This window comes from Anopheles moucheti, chromosome X (genome assembly GCF_943734755.1).
Source record: "Anopheles moucheti chromosome X, idAnoMoucSN_F20_07, whole genome shotgun sequence".
NCBI classification, from domain to species: Eukaryota; Metazoa; Arthropoda; class Insecta; order Diptera; family Culicidae; genus Anopheles; species Anopheles moucheti.
The window spans coordinates 6,815,050-6,830,720 of record NC_069142.1 but is presented as its reverse complement, the minus strand read 5'-3'; the positions used below and the strand labels follow the sequence as shown (position 1 = coordinate 6,830,720).

General features: G+C 42.1%; 1 long non-coding RNA gene across 1 annotated transcript in view; it reads right to left on the bottom strand.

Moving 5' to 3' along the window:
* LOC128306317 (uncharacterized) overlaps positions 1–15,671 on the bottom strand; it is a 35,004-nt gene that overhangs the window by 831 nt on the left and 18,502 nt on the right. The gene's annotated exons all lie outside the window — the stretch shown is intronic.

Genomic DNA, 15,671 nt, shown 5'->3' with positions numbered 1-15,671 from the left:
ATCAGTAATCTTCACACTCTGCTAAAACCTCCGCCGGGAATTCGCCTTTTATGCCTTACACCTCGACCGGAAGAGTACGAAACGACGGCCGGATAGGGATTTTTAACACGAGTTTTTTATGTGTGCCTCCCTTTTTCACCCTCCCTCGCGAAGGCCACCCCCAACAGGGACACCAATCGGTATGGGAAGGACATAACCGTGAAAAAAGGCAAACGATCACCTTAAAACGTCCCGTTGTGGCCACAGAGCCCAACAAAAAAACAAAAAAACAAAAAAAGGTCAGTCGAGGGCTTCGACCGGCTTCGGAGAGAAATCGACACGGAACCGGCCACAAATCCACAACGTTCAGGATCGCTCCGGAACTCCTCTTCAACCTTTACTGCATACCATTTAAATGACGGATGGGGCATTTATCACGCATTTACTACCACGGCGGGGGACAATGGTTCAGTTTAGGCTAATCGGCGTACGAATTAAGTTTTCTCTTACAATAAAATAGTTGGTAAAGAAAATTTGATGTGTCAAATCAATATAATGATGAGATAATTAAAGTTCTTCTCTTTTTCAATTGCAAAGAATTATTCTACTATCAAATCATTAATATCATCTCATGTGTGTAATAAAGATAGAACAATAACGCTGATGTAACAATAACGCTTCTTAATATATCATTAAAGTTTTAATTTTTTTAAACATAAAAATTCTATAACTTTATCATCCCGGATAGATCAAGAATCCTTGTAGCTTTGAGAAATTGTGAATCTTTTCAGACTCCTTGAATCTTTGATAATTGTGGAATCTTTAAATTACTTGAATCGTTGAAAATTCTTGAATCTTTCCGAAGTCTTGAATCTTTGGGGAATCATTGAAGATTCATGGTTCTATAAGGATTTGTAGATCTGTCAGATACGAATAAAGTTATAAGAATTTATAAATATCTTTTACGATTAATGAATCTCTGGGGATTATTAATTTTAAAAGTTTGAAAATCTTTCCCTAGAAGATATTAAACTGAAAATAATCCACGTTGATACTATGGGTTAAATAAAGGAAAGACTACATTAAAAGGATTTAATAATTGTTTGCATATTAATAGATAATATAAATAGAATATTACAGAATTTATCAGCTGCCTATCCTCTTTTCATTAAATTTATTGAAATCTAGCGAAATCAAATAATAAAATAACAAGATGTCCGTTCCTGTCCCACTGTGCCAGGGCCATAAAGGTACATATTCTTTTGCCAGGTGAAGGATATTTGTTCGGACACTCACTTCGCATTGTTGACAAATATCATTAATAATATATAGGAACCCCCCTCCCCACCGTTGACGCTCAACCCATCCGTACAAGCTCCCTTCCCTGAAAAGACAACGCTCCTTGTTGGTGCCGGTTCGCACCAGTGGATTTGTGGCGAAATTTCCATCCATCGACGACTGACCCAGACCGGGTGGCACAGGCGCAATAGGAGTGCAATTATTGCGATAATTATCGAGCAATTTGCACAAATTATGAGCAAACGAAGAAGGCTGGCGAAAGAGCAGCAGGGTTTCAGTGGAAGGAGGAAGAAGAAGGAGAAGAGAGAGGTGCGGGATACACCCCGAGGGTTTGGTGGTGGCGAGCTGCTTGTGGATTTTGCCACTGGTGTGAAATAACAAACTATTTCTTACGTGTGTGACGAATCTGACGCTTCTTGCGGTGGTCGCGGTAGGCGCTAATCAATGCACCGTTTGCATCACACAAGGTGTTTGAACTTCTAATCACACACAAGCGGTCGGTAGGATTAGGGATGGTGTGGATATTGTACCACGGCGTAAGTTTAAAAAAAAAAATTCGTAACAAAAATATGTTTTCCTTCACTTAAGCCACAATTAAACATGCTTGAATTATTAATACTTTAATACTGAAGCGTTACTCGTTAGGCGTTACATTTGCGCAGTAAATGCATTTAAATATGGTTTGTGTCGTTAAATAACATTGCTCGGTTCGAATAATGTACCCACAGGTGTTTTATTTACAAATGACTTAAACGCCACCACAGCCGACGAACTTGCGTTTCCGAAGGGGAATTAAGCAACAAAGAAAAAAATCACCTACAGTTTCGGTACAAAAACCCCTAGAATGAAACAGTAAAAGGTAAATAGAAATAAAAGCACAACCAGGCTGCCACATTAAGTGTATTGTAAATTGTGCTAGAATTATACGCACGACGAAGGTTGTTATCTTGCGCCGGGCCACTGTTCCGCACTGTTTGCCCGACTTGGCTAGCGCTCCACATGTGTGTGTGTTGCAGATGCAAGCGCCACACCGTGCACGACAACAATTTTGTCGCAAACCAATTCATCCCTTTCGGTCGGGTCGATAAGATGTGGCGTACAGCGAATAGAACCATCCACGCGTTCGCTGTTGCTTATCTGAAGTTTGTTTAATGTCCGCAACAACAGCTTGCCGTACCGTGATGGAAACAAAACAAACATCAACAGATCAACACAGGGAGTAGTTGGAGGGAAGGGGGTCCAAAAGGGCGCAGAAGCAACAAAAAGGAAGGAAAACAGAAGAAAAACGCCGAGCATGAAAATGGGCTTGTGCTTGTGCAAAACTAGTGCCAACTGTCTGCTTATATAACACCCATCAAACGAGTTGTAGCCTTTTGTGTGTGTGTGTGTCCAATCATTCCACACCCCATAACCACCACCTCCCACTACCCCCAACCCCTCTCGTAACCCCACTTGGTTGGTGTGTATTTTGTTTTGACCCGCGCAATGGAAAGGCCGTGCAGTGATAGTGTGTTTACGCGGTTTGGTAGACTAACGATTTCTACCGCACATTCCGGCACGTTCACGAATGCAGCCGGTGCATTTTGTTCCACTCAAAATGAGGGGAGGGGGTGGGGTTGATCAACCATTGGGTTATCGCGGTAAATAAATTGCCAGTCGGTGGGTTGGTGCACACTAACTAGCGCAACTTGCATGACATCGGGCAAAATTGTCACGTTGTGGCAATGTGCTGAGGCGGGGATGAGAGAGAGAAAAAAAACCAACCGCCCGCCAAGAGGAAGGCATCAGATGCAGCTGATTATCGAACCTATAATCTCGCATTGCATCTCACCAGCGCGGAAGGCTGCATCGGATCAGCGTCTGTACAGGGCGGGAATAGGAGTTGGTGCAAAAGGATGGCTGATTATAGGATGCCACGAGCAAATTTTCTCGCTTCACGGAAGTCAAACCCCGGTATGGGTGCGCCTACTATGGGAAAATGGAAGCGTTTTGCTTGGTCATATTTATTATTAAGGTAAAATTATTATTATGAAGGCCATCGCAAAGGTAATGTTTCGATTGAGATTTTTAATACTGCCTTGAACACTCACTGAAAAACTATGATACATAAAATATTTACTATTTATTATTTTGCGAAATGATCGAATAAAAAAAAAGCAATAAAAATAATTTAAAACAAATAATTTACAACGATAACATTTGATATAGAGTTATTTTTATTTATAATCAGTAGAGTAAAGTATTTATAATAAATATCTTTAACTATTTTTGATAATTTGTGTTGAATGGTCTGGTGCTATTGTTTCTAATTGTGAATTACAACATAGCAGATACAAACTAATTTATTCAAATATGTTTTGTTTGTTTGTATGCGTTTTGACGTTTACGGCGTTAAATTCAAGGAGAAAGTGAAAAATTACCGGATAAAGTAAGTTTACATTTTCCACATTCTTGAAATGTAAACAAACCTCTAATAAAAGCCTTTTTAAAACGATAATTAATTAGAGATTTAATGGAAAACAGTTTAACAGATTGATTATTCTGTTTTTTCCGAAATTAATTCTATTCAAATTATATTGTTATATATAGTTAAATTAAATGACAACGGCTAGATGGCGTGTATTTAAAAAAAAAACTAGCATGTTATCAAAAGCAGTAAAATATATGTTTCCTTACAGCCTCTTATTAAGTACTCAAATTATATGAAATGTGCCTACTGTGCAACGTGTAACATTAAAAAAAAAATAAGTAAAAAGGTTCCACAGAACCACACGGATCGCGACCGTGTGCGTCTCCGTGGTGACAATGGTGGACCGACTGCAGCCGGTCTTGAGGCTGAAATTGGCTCGTCTAATGGAAGGATCATTCAATCTGCGACCGTTCGCGTATCCACGGCACACCTTTGGACGCGTACGGGCCCAATGAAACCCAATATACTCGCCGATAGCAGAGCCGTGAGTGACGGAATTCACACCCGAAAATAGTAATCACACCACGGGAAAGCGCTCGCAGTAGCGTACTTAATTGGCGTGCTATTTTGCGTGTGCTATGGCTTCGATACTTTTACGAAATACTTCTCCGCGCCAAAGGGAGAAATGTTTATTCACTGGAATGCTTGCCGAGGTTGCATGTACGTGATTGGTAATGCATGATCGACTACGCCATATGCGCCATAAACTTCCTCATCAATTATAAAATAATGGGAAACAAATGAAATTCGTTAGTATATAAAGCATATTCCTACCGCATGTGAAAAGATCGTCGGCCAAGATTATTCGGAACTTGGCGTGGGATAATACTCGACTGGTGCCTTGACTATCTGCAGAACGCATTTTACTACCCATCAAAAACCGCCAGTACTTACAAAATCTCTGCTTGACAGTCATATCCTTGTGCCGCCTCTCAGCTGTGTAATTTAGCAATTGACTTTACGAGCGATAAATTTTTCACTGTCATGTCTGCGTTTGTACCCCATCTGCTTTGCCACAGTGCTTCACTCTATCATCGGCACATTTCGGCACATTTGCGTTAATTAGTCCGTCCACACTTCCTGGGGGTGGGGTAGTGAGGGTGTGGTGGCAAACTGGAGAAAGGAGCGAACGAGTGAGCGGGGGGACTAGCCCCGGTTTATAGCAAAACAGTAACTCGTGTGTATGGACACGACACTTTCACGTTTTGGGCACGTAAAGTTTGATTTATTTTTCCCAGGAGCAAGTGAGCGAAACGTGTGACCCGATGGAGATTAGTCATCCAGGGTTGTTACCAGGCCATCAACGCAAGGGTAGCTTTTAAATTTCCGCTTTCGAAGGTCCAGTGCGTACGTCAGGTGCATATTTGAAGGTGAAGCTTTGTTTACATACAAAAAGTATACAATCAGCAAAATTAAAAAAAATAGCACAAAAGTCAATGGGAAAGTTGTCAAAAACTGTTTGGAAATAAACAATTCTGTTGAATACTTTTGTTTTGTTTGTTGTGGTTCGAAACAGTGTAATATAATAGATATACCCTTACGGACCAATATACTAAATTTTGCTATAATAATATCTAATCTAAAAAACTTGATTATATCTATTCTAATTTGCCTTTTTTTTAGATCAGTATGAATCCTTGAGGTCTAGATCGTCTAGGTCTAGATAGCTTTACGAATTACGAACATTAAGTACTTTAGATTAAATTTGAAGAATTTAATGTTAGTCTATCGATGTTTATCAGACATATCAAGCTCCTTCGTCGTTCCTTCGTTGGCCGTCTACTGTAACATTATGACTTGCGACAGCTAAGTTGCTGGTATAAGGTTAGTTAAATCTGCTATAAAATTGATGCATCCTGCTTAGATCCGCAGACTTAGATTTCCTGCAAATAATCTGTGTTGCTAGGTGTCATATACCCTGCTTACTAGAATCATGGTAATCGTATAACCACTCTTTGTGATCTGAGGCCTTAGTTCCAATATTTCTATATAAACTTACAAACCGCAACAAGTACTCTTAAAAATCAAGAATCGGGTGAATACTTTGTTGGTTTGGGTAATGCATCTGGATATCTTTTTTCTTTGGGATTGTTCATCTCAATCTTCATAGAGAATCCTCTTCTTGCCACAGAAGTCCGCTCAGGGAACTGCCCGATTCGTCGAAGTGCCTATGGACTAACAACTCCTCAAGCCTCAGCACCTATGCCGGATGGTCCGTTAGGACATTTACGTCATCGATGCATCTGGATATCTCGATTGCATCTAGATTCTTCTGTGTTGGATATGCATCTGGACTCTTTCTTGCGAGGGATTGGATTGTTGCTCAGTGGTGCATTACCGATTTTAACTAGCTTGACTTGCCGCTGGATACTCCTACCCTTGAGAACTTGAGTTATTTACATTAATTCTACCACCAACTCTCATAACAGAGTGCGACAATTATATTAGCATATAGCATTCTACACAGGATGTGAAGAAATTTTGGGATATTAAGACGCTTCTTACTTAATTAGCTCAAACTCTTGCTCTTGCCATTAAAAAGTAATGATTTAAAGATCGTTTAAAAGTGCAATGGATGAAGAACATGGAACTGTAAACCGCAACATCTGGACCGGCAAGAGTGGCCAAATAAAATGCAAGCATAAATTACATAATTTTACGACCATCCAAAAATTTCGCTCCCATAGCTTTTATGACGCATTTGCAACGGAAGGACATAGATTGACTGTTCTGTCGGCAGCGGTTTTGCCGCGGTAGGTCCTTACCCGTGCGCACCACCACCCAAACCCAGGCCCCGAGGTCATAATAATAGTCGTAAAATTAGCAGCAGCCTCTGTAAGCGCGCGAGCGCTCAGTTTGAAGTAGTTTTGCAAAAGTGCAGCGATACCCCAAGCGGTACGTTGCGTACGCGCGCGCGTGCAACCCATTAGAACCGGGACTGCGTGCTCACTCTCCCCACAACACCCCCGCAGGGGTTCCTGCCGTGAAGTTGTGCTGGCGTGCAGGCGACCACACTAAAAATGATAATAAAATCGACTGTAATAAAAATTGCACCCGGCCGAACGCGCCATGGGTTGCGCCAATCCGTACGGTTTGGAGGCGTACCACTGGGGATCGTACCTTGGAACAAATAGAAACTAATGAGATCATCTTTCAGCTCAATCAGCACATCTCGTCAATGCACCAGCCTACCGCCGAATGGCGCCGAATGCACACGGCAGCCAGCCGGAAAGGGGTGAAAGTGTGTGCGGTGACCGGTGGGGCCGCATATTAACTGCTGCGTTGCATTTTACGCCCGGAAAGTCGTAAAAGTGGCAATCATATATACCGTGCCGTTTCGGTCCCATGTTCTGTTGTTTTTACCAGTCCATCATGTGTTCTTTTAATTTTTTTTGTTCGTTTTTCGGTTGTAGCACACCTCCAAACTTAGCGAGCTGGTGGGTCGAGTGGCACTGCAGTGCAGTGCCATATTTTCACGACATATGCCGAACTAGCGCTTCCGACGCTTCCACTGGCTGCTGCCGTTTAGGTCACGGCTTTCAGTCGTTAAATTTTGCACCACTTCAGCAAAAAAAACAAAAAAAAACAGCAACAACTCGCGCTGTAACTGTGTAAGGGGTAACCGAAACTGCTCACTCCAACCCTTTTTTTAGCAGGTTTGTGAGGGGGTGAGGGGGTGGTTGTTGGGAGCGGAGCGGAGGTGTTGGAGGTTGTGTGAAATAGGCGACTTTCGATAGGTGATAATTTAAGCAGTACATTATAAACACGTGACAAAAAAGGGGTACACGAGAAGCGCTCGGACGGGATGGGTGACAACATCGGAAAAGTGCATCGGAAAAATGGTGGAGGGCGGAGAAACCCCCCCCCCCCCCCCTCCCTCCCCGCGCCTGCTGTTGTGACCGGAGGTTTACCATCGACGTAGCAAGCACGCAACGCAGCGACCGAAGATCGGCCTTGGAGTGCATCCAAACCACGCGGTGCAGCGCAGAAGACGGTGAGACGGAAAAGGATAAACAAACAAATATCGTTTCTCTTCTAGCTGAGGGGCTAGATGAGGGGGGGGGGGGGAGGGGAGAGGGGGGGGGGGGTGGCGTTTGCGGAAAGCGAGAATTTCAAACTGCCACGGTCTGTAAAATGTCCCGAGCGCATCGATTACGGTGCGGTTTTATATAATAATAGCAGACATATTAGCGACGTATGCACCATACTCATGCACTGGGTGAAAGGGTTTCAATAACTATCTTAAACAATAATAAAGAATAGAATCATTAAACAGACAATGATTTGTTCTTGTTTTGTTATAAATGCAAAGAATTTGTTTTCAGTTAACAGATCCATTCTAAACTACAACAATGTACTATTTTTTTTATATTATTTTAATTTGAAATGCAGCAATAATTAAAGCATTTGCGAAAAACTGTAGAAGAATATCGATAAAACTGTATAAATTCATGTTGCCTTCATTGTTTTAGTGAATATGTAAATTATTTTTCGACCTGTCAACTACTATACATACTACTATACTACCATTACTTATCTAACTTTTTGTAAATTACAATAAAAACATACAAAAAGCTTATTTCACCCCTAATTATATCATAAAACATCATCCGTAACTAGCTCTGGGACTGTCTGTATCACTTCTCAAAACTTAATGACCGTACAGTTATGTCACACACTGTAGGAGAACAAACGGTTAAGGGTTTGTTTCATTTGTCAAGGTTGTTTATTATGTTGTCGACCTTGGTACAATGCTGCCGAGCGTACCGTGTTCAAAAAGTGTCAAATCGTTCTTCCAACCGTGTATCAACCGCTTCATATAGTTGTTCTCACTATACACGCACGTTTTAACTGCGCAACGGTGTTCAAATCTCGTCCGGCGTCAAATCTATATGAATGACCCAATGGAGCGTATATTGAGGCAGGCCAAGGGCCTGACACACATAATTAGTTGAAGATTGATTTCTTGTTAGAAGAGTACAATAATTTTTAATGGTTTAATATGGAGTTTGATATGTTAACAAATAAAAGGGATGGGAAATTAAAACAAATAACAGAAAAATATATAATAACAAAATTTGGGGTTAATGACAAATGGGTTAATGTGATACTAAGCATCCGAAAGTTGTAGATTTTTCCTGAATAAAGACGATTAGGAAGAAAATAATTGCGATATTCACAGTATTTCAAAAGGCAACTTCAGTCTTCTTCATCGAGACATTTAACATTTATTTACTCAAACGTCTGCCTTCTCGGTTAAAAAATGATTACTAATTACTATAAACTATTGTAAAGTTAATGCAGAAATAGGAATACATACAGAGAAGATTAGGAAGGAAGGTTATATGATAGAAGACGGAGACGAAGAAACCTTGGCGACGGGTTGAAATTAAAGGAGTGAGAAAAGTGGTTGAGGGGAAAAGTGAATAAAATAAGGATAAAAGCGGATCGTAATGGGTATAGGTATAAGACTTCATATTAAATCGCATTTTCTAAAAGATCTCATGAATGTTTGGAATCTTTTTCGAGCTATTAACTTATCTGACATCCCAGCAGACTGCCGAATCCGTGCCGAGAACCGAATATAATGTAAATACGATATTTGAGCTAAATATTCTTTAACCCTTTTAACGCCTGGTCAAAATTCACAAGGTGAATTCCATAGCGCGTCATTCGAATTCGGGTGTCTTAGTTACAAACTTCTGAGTGTCTCCCCGTAATAGAACAGAATAACATTTAGAAATAAACTTGCCATAAACAATCATTCCGTGTCAGTAGCATCAGTAGCAACGCTATAAAAGTTACAACCTGGTGTGTTACTATGTGGTTTTTGGCATATTAAATCTAATTTCTTCACGTGTGTTGTAACTATTGTTTGTTGAGTATCAACTTAAGGAATGTATATCACCAGTGTGTTGCTTCGTTTAGAAACATACGAAAAAGGTTACGGAATGTAGCGCAAGGTACTAACCATAAGGTAGCCATAAAATAGTTCGCTGTTCGAGGGTAGTTTTAGAGCACATTTCTTTTTTTTTTTAGGTTTCGTTTCCATACCCGAGCAACCCGTAATGGTTTAGTGTTACTTGTTTAGATGATCTAGTCTTGCCTCCCACCCAAGGTGTTCCGGCATGCCGGATGCACAACGGTCGTTGGCATTGCGGTGTGTGGATTTTTATGCAATTTTCGCTTGCATCGTCTCGGCTGCCACGCCGGGTCGCACTCGGCTGGGCGGCAGATTGTGAAAACAACCGCATACAGACATACACACGTACATAAACAGGAACCCAACTAACCTAACCCTGGACCATCAATATGTTATTTTCCCTCCGGCTCGGCTCCGTATGTCTTTCCCTTTCTATTTCATTCTCGCGTGCAGCGTCGTCCGATCGCACCCGTGTGCGCGGGATGGATGGAAATGTAAAAATAAAAGGGAACGGTGGTGCTGGATATTTATAGCAGAGCCAACGGAACAACAACGGCTCACGGTAGAGCAAGCGGATCAAAAACCGAACAGACCGGACCTTAAGGGCGACCTTACCCTAGGGTGGGAGGGTTGTTGGGGGGGATGATGCAGGGGGAATTCATCATTTGGTTCATCATACGCCTAGCTATTGTAATTTCTGCTCCCTTCTCCCTCTCTCTCTCTCTCTCTCTCTCTCTCTCTCTCTCTCTCTCTCTCTCTCCAGTCTTAGCGTTGTCGTTCTATCGTCACACCGGGCGGAAACCCTTCACGTGTGGACTCTCGCTTGTTGCAACAATACGGCCCAAACGAAAGGAAATGGCACCGTGTTTTCACAGTGCGGATCAGGATATTTGTCCGAAAAACTATGAAGCAAACACACGCAAAAATAAAAAAAAGTGAAACCAAACACACAAAAACCCAAGAACGAAATCTGGCACACATAAAATGTCCGCACGGGCAGCGGAAAAGTTTTCGCCCACACCGCGAAAACTTTAACCCCTTTTTCGTTTAGCCGCTTCGCCAACCGGCCAACTCCCAACCCGGGGTCCCGGAAGCGTAACGCGTGGATTTGGGTGGGTTCAGCTGTAGCAGGTGTAGGGTTTGAACTATGCGAGCAACAGTGTGCGTTTTTTTTTTCTGCCGTTCTGCTCTAGCGTCTTTCAGTTTGTGTGTGATTTTTTTTTGTTTGTCGCATCGCATGTCGCACTCGCATGCACGGTTTGCGAAGGTTTATTTCCAATCGGCCTCACCAGCGCGGAAAGTTTTCTTCTCGGGTTCAGTTTTTCTACGTTGGGTGGTACCGGGGGAGAGGGGGTTGCATACGGGGAAAGGGTGTGAGAGGAAGAGAAGGAGGAGGAGGAGGGGTTGAATTTTAGGGATGGAGGATGGGGAAAAATTCTTTTTCCATGAGCTTCGACAAAAAACCGGGCGCAAGTAGTGTGTACGCGCGCTCGCTCTGGGTAGCAGCGTGCGGACAACACCAGGTATGTAAAAATAGCCAACAAAGGTGCGAAATGGTGTATGATGTATTAAACGGTTAAAAATACCGGTGTGATGGGTCCGCACTGTGTCCACCGCGTATGACGGATGGGAAAATTGTTGGGTAAAAGATTTGTTTTTCTTGGAAAGAAAGAAGAAAGTTTTACCTATCGCGATTGGTGATGGAAATTATTGTCTACATTTTATACTGGCTATGCAGACAAAACAACAAAATCCTATCCCCTAAATGAGTGGGATACGGTCAATTTGCATCACATATCATTATTGACTTAATTTGTAGTTGTTTAAACTTTTTTGTTGACTTTAAAAAGCTTTTCCACCTCTGCAAATTAATGCTTATAAGCAATAATAAAAAAAAGATGTCTCAAATAATGTCTTGAAAACCTCTGAACCAAAATCATTTATCAGGTGTTTTTTTACACTATTTTGTTAAAACTTTTCAAGAACTGCCATTTCCTTATCGATTTTTGATATACATTATAGCATATATTTCATAACTGCTATAATCGCTTTCTTTTATTTTATATATCATATTTTGCTGTAAATTCTTAATCACTTGCTCAAAATTATAGCATCTCTATTGCATTCTATAATATGAAGTAGTGGATTATAGCATCTACTAACAAAACAAAACGTCTAAAATTTAGAGTATTTGACGATTTTTGTCGAAACGTCAAAGAAATGGGAAAAAACATTGTTATCACAGCACTCTAAATAAATTTATGTAGAAACGACAACATTTAAATATGCATGTTTTCCTATTATATAAAAATCTTCCATTTAAAAAATTATAGCAGTTTTCGTAGTAAAAATGACACAAAAATTTACTGTCCCAGTATCTTATTGCATGTCTGTTCTTATGGGAATGAAAAGATTGTTTTTAAATTACATTAAGAAATTAATGGGCTCGATTTTATTGACTTGCAGTGAAAGAGGAACTAATTATCTAGTTGTTAACATCATATCCCAATATATTTATGTTGGTATTATAGTTAGTTCAGTGTGTGCTTTATTATCAATAATAAGTCACAATTGTTGGATGCTTTCGCCTAAAGTGCATTTGACAAATACTAAACGCATGTAATCTAATCAGGCAAAGTCGAAACATATTTGCTTTCCGTATCGTTCGAATGTTTGCGGGAATGAGTTCCATTCCAAACGCGATATCAAATATATCGTGCATAACGATGTAACTTTCCACTCGTTTTCTTTGCTAGCTCGTTAAAAGTCTTCCTTTTTCTTTTTTGCTTTTCACTCCTCAAGTTAACCAAACATCTTTTTCACTCCCTTCCACCCTGCCAGCCACCTGCCATCTGGTGCTACCGTTTTGCACCTTCCGAATGTTCGGTCCCTTGTTGTTTTTTTTCCCCAGCATTTTCCCACCCAGTTTTGCCGGAATGAAATATCCAAAATTAGTTGCCGCATCATCTCGTGCGGCCCAGCCCGAAAAAGAGCTGTTTCTCGTGCGACATGCGGTGACCGTCAGGCAGACCGTTTGCTTCGCCCGCCCCGTTTTCTATTTATCCCTCCTTACCCTGGCCTTGGTGTAGGGGTTTGTTTCCAATGTTCACACACGTCGGACGGGCGCGCGGGACGGGCGTAATCGTTCCGGACATATCTTCGCACCCAATCGATGACCGATGACCAAGAGCACACACATAATCAGGCCCGGGGCTCGATAAACAGTGCGCTGTGCGTGCTATCAGCAAACGCGCAAACAGCGAGTGCCATCACTGGCCTTGTCTCAGCGTCCAGTGTCGTCGATCACCGGTACGCACGCTCCTTACGATGCATCATCCCGCCCGACGGCGGTGACGGCAGATGAAAGCGACGGACCGCACGAAGCTGTTGCGCCTCTTTCTCTACGCCACCTACGCCTGTTTCGCGGCGACGTCGGTGCGCTATTTCCCGGCAAATGATGCGCGACATAACATCGCGTTGCCTGGGCATTGAACGGTTTGCTACCCTAACGGCCCGTGACGTGACGTGCGACGACCCGTTTCGCCGCGGATGACTCATCAGCATCCGTCGTCCGTGGCAGACATTGGCTAAACAAAACAACCGCGGCCCCTCGCTCATTGTTGGGCGAGTGTGTGCTTTGTGCAGTTTTGCAACTGCACCAGGAAACCCGTGCCGGATCAGTCAAACCGCCCAGGGCCGGGGGACCGGGACACGTCGGATGCTTCCGAGCCGTGGTGACCCGGGACATTAAACTGATAGTTTACCGTGCACACCTGCTAATGAATGCGCAAACGGCAAGGGCTTTCCCAACAGGGAAGCTCAAGAGATAATAAGCCTTCTGTACAAAGAGCGGCGAAGAAAGAATGTGGGTGACTGGACGTACATAAAGACGCTGTATCGTCTCGATCAGTGACCCGTCTTGGACATTCTTTAACAACGCAGTCTCCGTTTCAATAAGCGGCAATGCAAACAAATTAAAGATGTCTTGTGTACTTTGGGACATTAGTAACCTTCAAGGTATTCTGACACGGAGCTTCAAGATTCTGAACAGTCTTGTAGAACTATCACATCCCATCTTCGTAGTACATTCGAAGTATTATTCTTCGAATATCTGATAGAATCTTGGTGTCTTGATTCCATTAATGCGTTATCCTGACAGTGCAGACAGGGATTCAAAGATGTTGTTTCAAGATGTTGATGTAGACATCAACTTTTAAATTGAGTAGAAAACATCACCAAAGTACGCATCAGTATCTCTTATATCGTGACGGAAGTATCTCCATAACTTCTGTGGTAGAACACAAAGTAACTTCAGAAATTTCTCCAATAATTCTAATATCTTAACTTCCACAGTGGGTTTACTTCGATTCTAGCCCTATTCTGATGCTACTTGTTGAATTGGAAGACGGTTTTCAAGGTCTTATCATATAAGCTCTTAAGAAATTTCAAACGAATGATGAGGGCCTTTTAGACAAATCTATATAAAACGCATCTTAACGTTAACATCTCTATCGACTAGGGATTGATAGCGTCTTATATCTCAAATTTGCACTTCCATCACCCATCGGATTGGACTATTGAGTCATGTTATTGAATTTATTAAAAAAAGTACCGGATGGTTACCGCAACCGCAAACCAATAAAGAATTCCAGCCCCCAGTTATGCAGTCTTGGCTCAGGTTTCCGGTACGTTCTAGTATCGGAGCTCTTGTCACACCCCTCGCTGTTCCAATATCACACCATAGCGGTATGCGAACGTCTTATCATCGATTGGCAGGGCAGACTCGATTAAATCTTCACCCGTACGACAGGAAGCAGGATAAAGCAGTTTCATCGAGTTCAAGGCTACTAACACGGTTTCCATGGCAAGCAGCAGCAGCAACAGGTTCGCCTTTGCTGTCACTCCGTGGAGAAAGGAAATTAAATAACACGAATAAAAATACACCTGTTGGCAGGATCTTCACGCTCAAAATGCGTTAAAATAGTTTGTCGTTCCAATTCTCCTTGCACATGTCCTCGAATGGCCAGTTTGCACAGTTGTCTAGCTTCCTTTCCATAATGTCAATCTCTATCTGTCAATCATGCAGCAAAATTTAATTGTCGATTTTTTCACATTTCGGCATTTCGGCTATTCAAATTGTGAAGCCACGTCCAACCTTATGAAGAACAAATTGTTTTGTTTTTCCTAAACTATTTCCTTGGTTAGATGATGAAAGTAACCTATGCAAAAAGACATCATAACACTACTAATAAGCTCTTAAATCTTAATTGTAGCAACTAAAGCTAGATCAACAGTTAAACATCGGTAAAGTATCATTTTTGTCCCAAAATTTAATCCATCTGGGGGGTGGAGGGATGTTATAGCAACAGTAATAATACATCTTCAGTGCCTTGGGCATGACATTAAAGAAGTAGTAAACTTTATGCCACACCTAAAAAGGTGAACCACGGCGGACCGAACGTCATCCAATTTGCGTCCGGCTGGTGTTCCTCGGTGTACCGGAATTTCTAGCCCTATCTTGTTCAAATACCGCTGCCTTTCCTATCGCTTCCCTGCAACATCCCGGCACGTACATCCCATCATCAAGATGCAAGTAATATTTACCGACGCACGGTCGCCTCAATTCCAAATAACTAGCTGTAGCTGGCGGAGATAACGACCGTTGTCGTCGTCGTCGTCGTCGTCGTCGTTGTCGTCGTTGTCGTCTGTCTATCTGTCGCCCTCAGTCTCCCCGGCTAGCTTTTACGATACATTTTATCGATGGAAGGGAAAGCGAAATAAACGCGTGCAAAGGGTTTTTTTCCGTATTTTATTCTATTTTCATTTGATTCTCTGCCCTGTCCGTTCACCCGCCCGTCGTACCTCAACGAGGGCGATGACCACTAACGACATCAAATCCATCATGCACGGATCGAACCGATATTGGACATTGGAGACGGTGCGAGAGAGTGGGGGAAAAAAGGGGTAGGACGACAAGGGAGGAAATAAACCATCACTCCT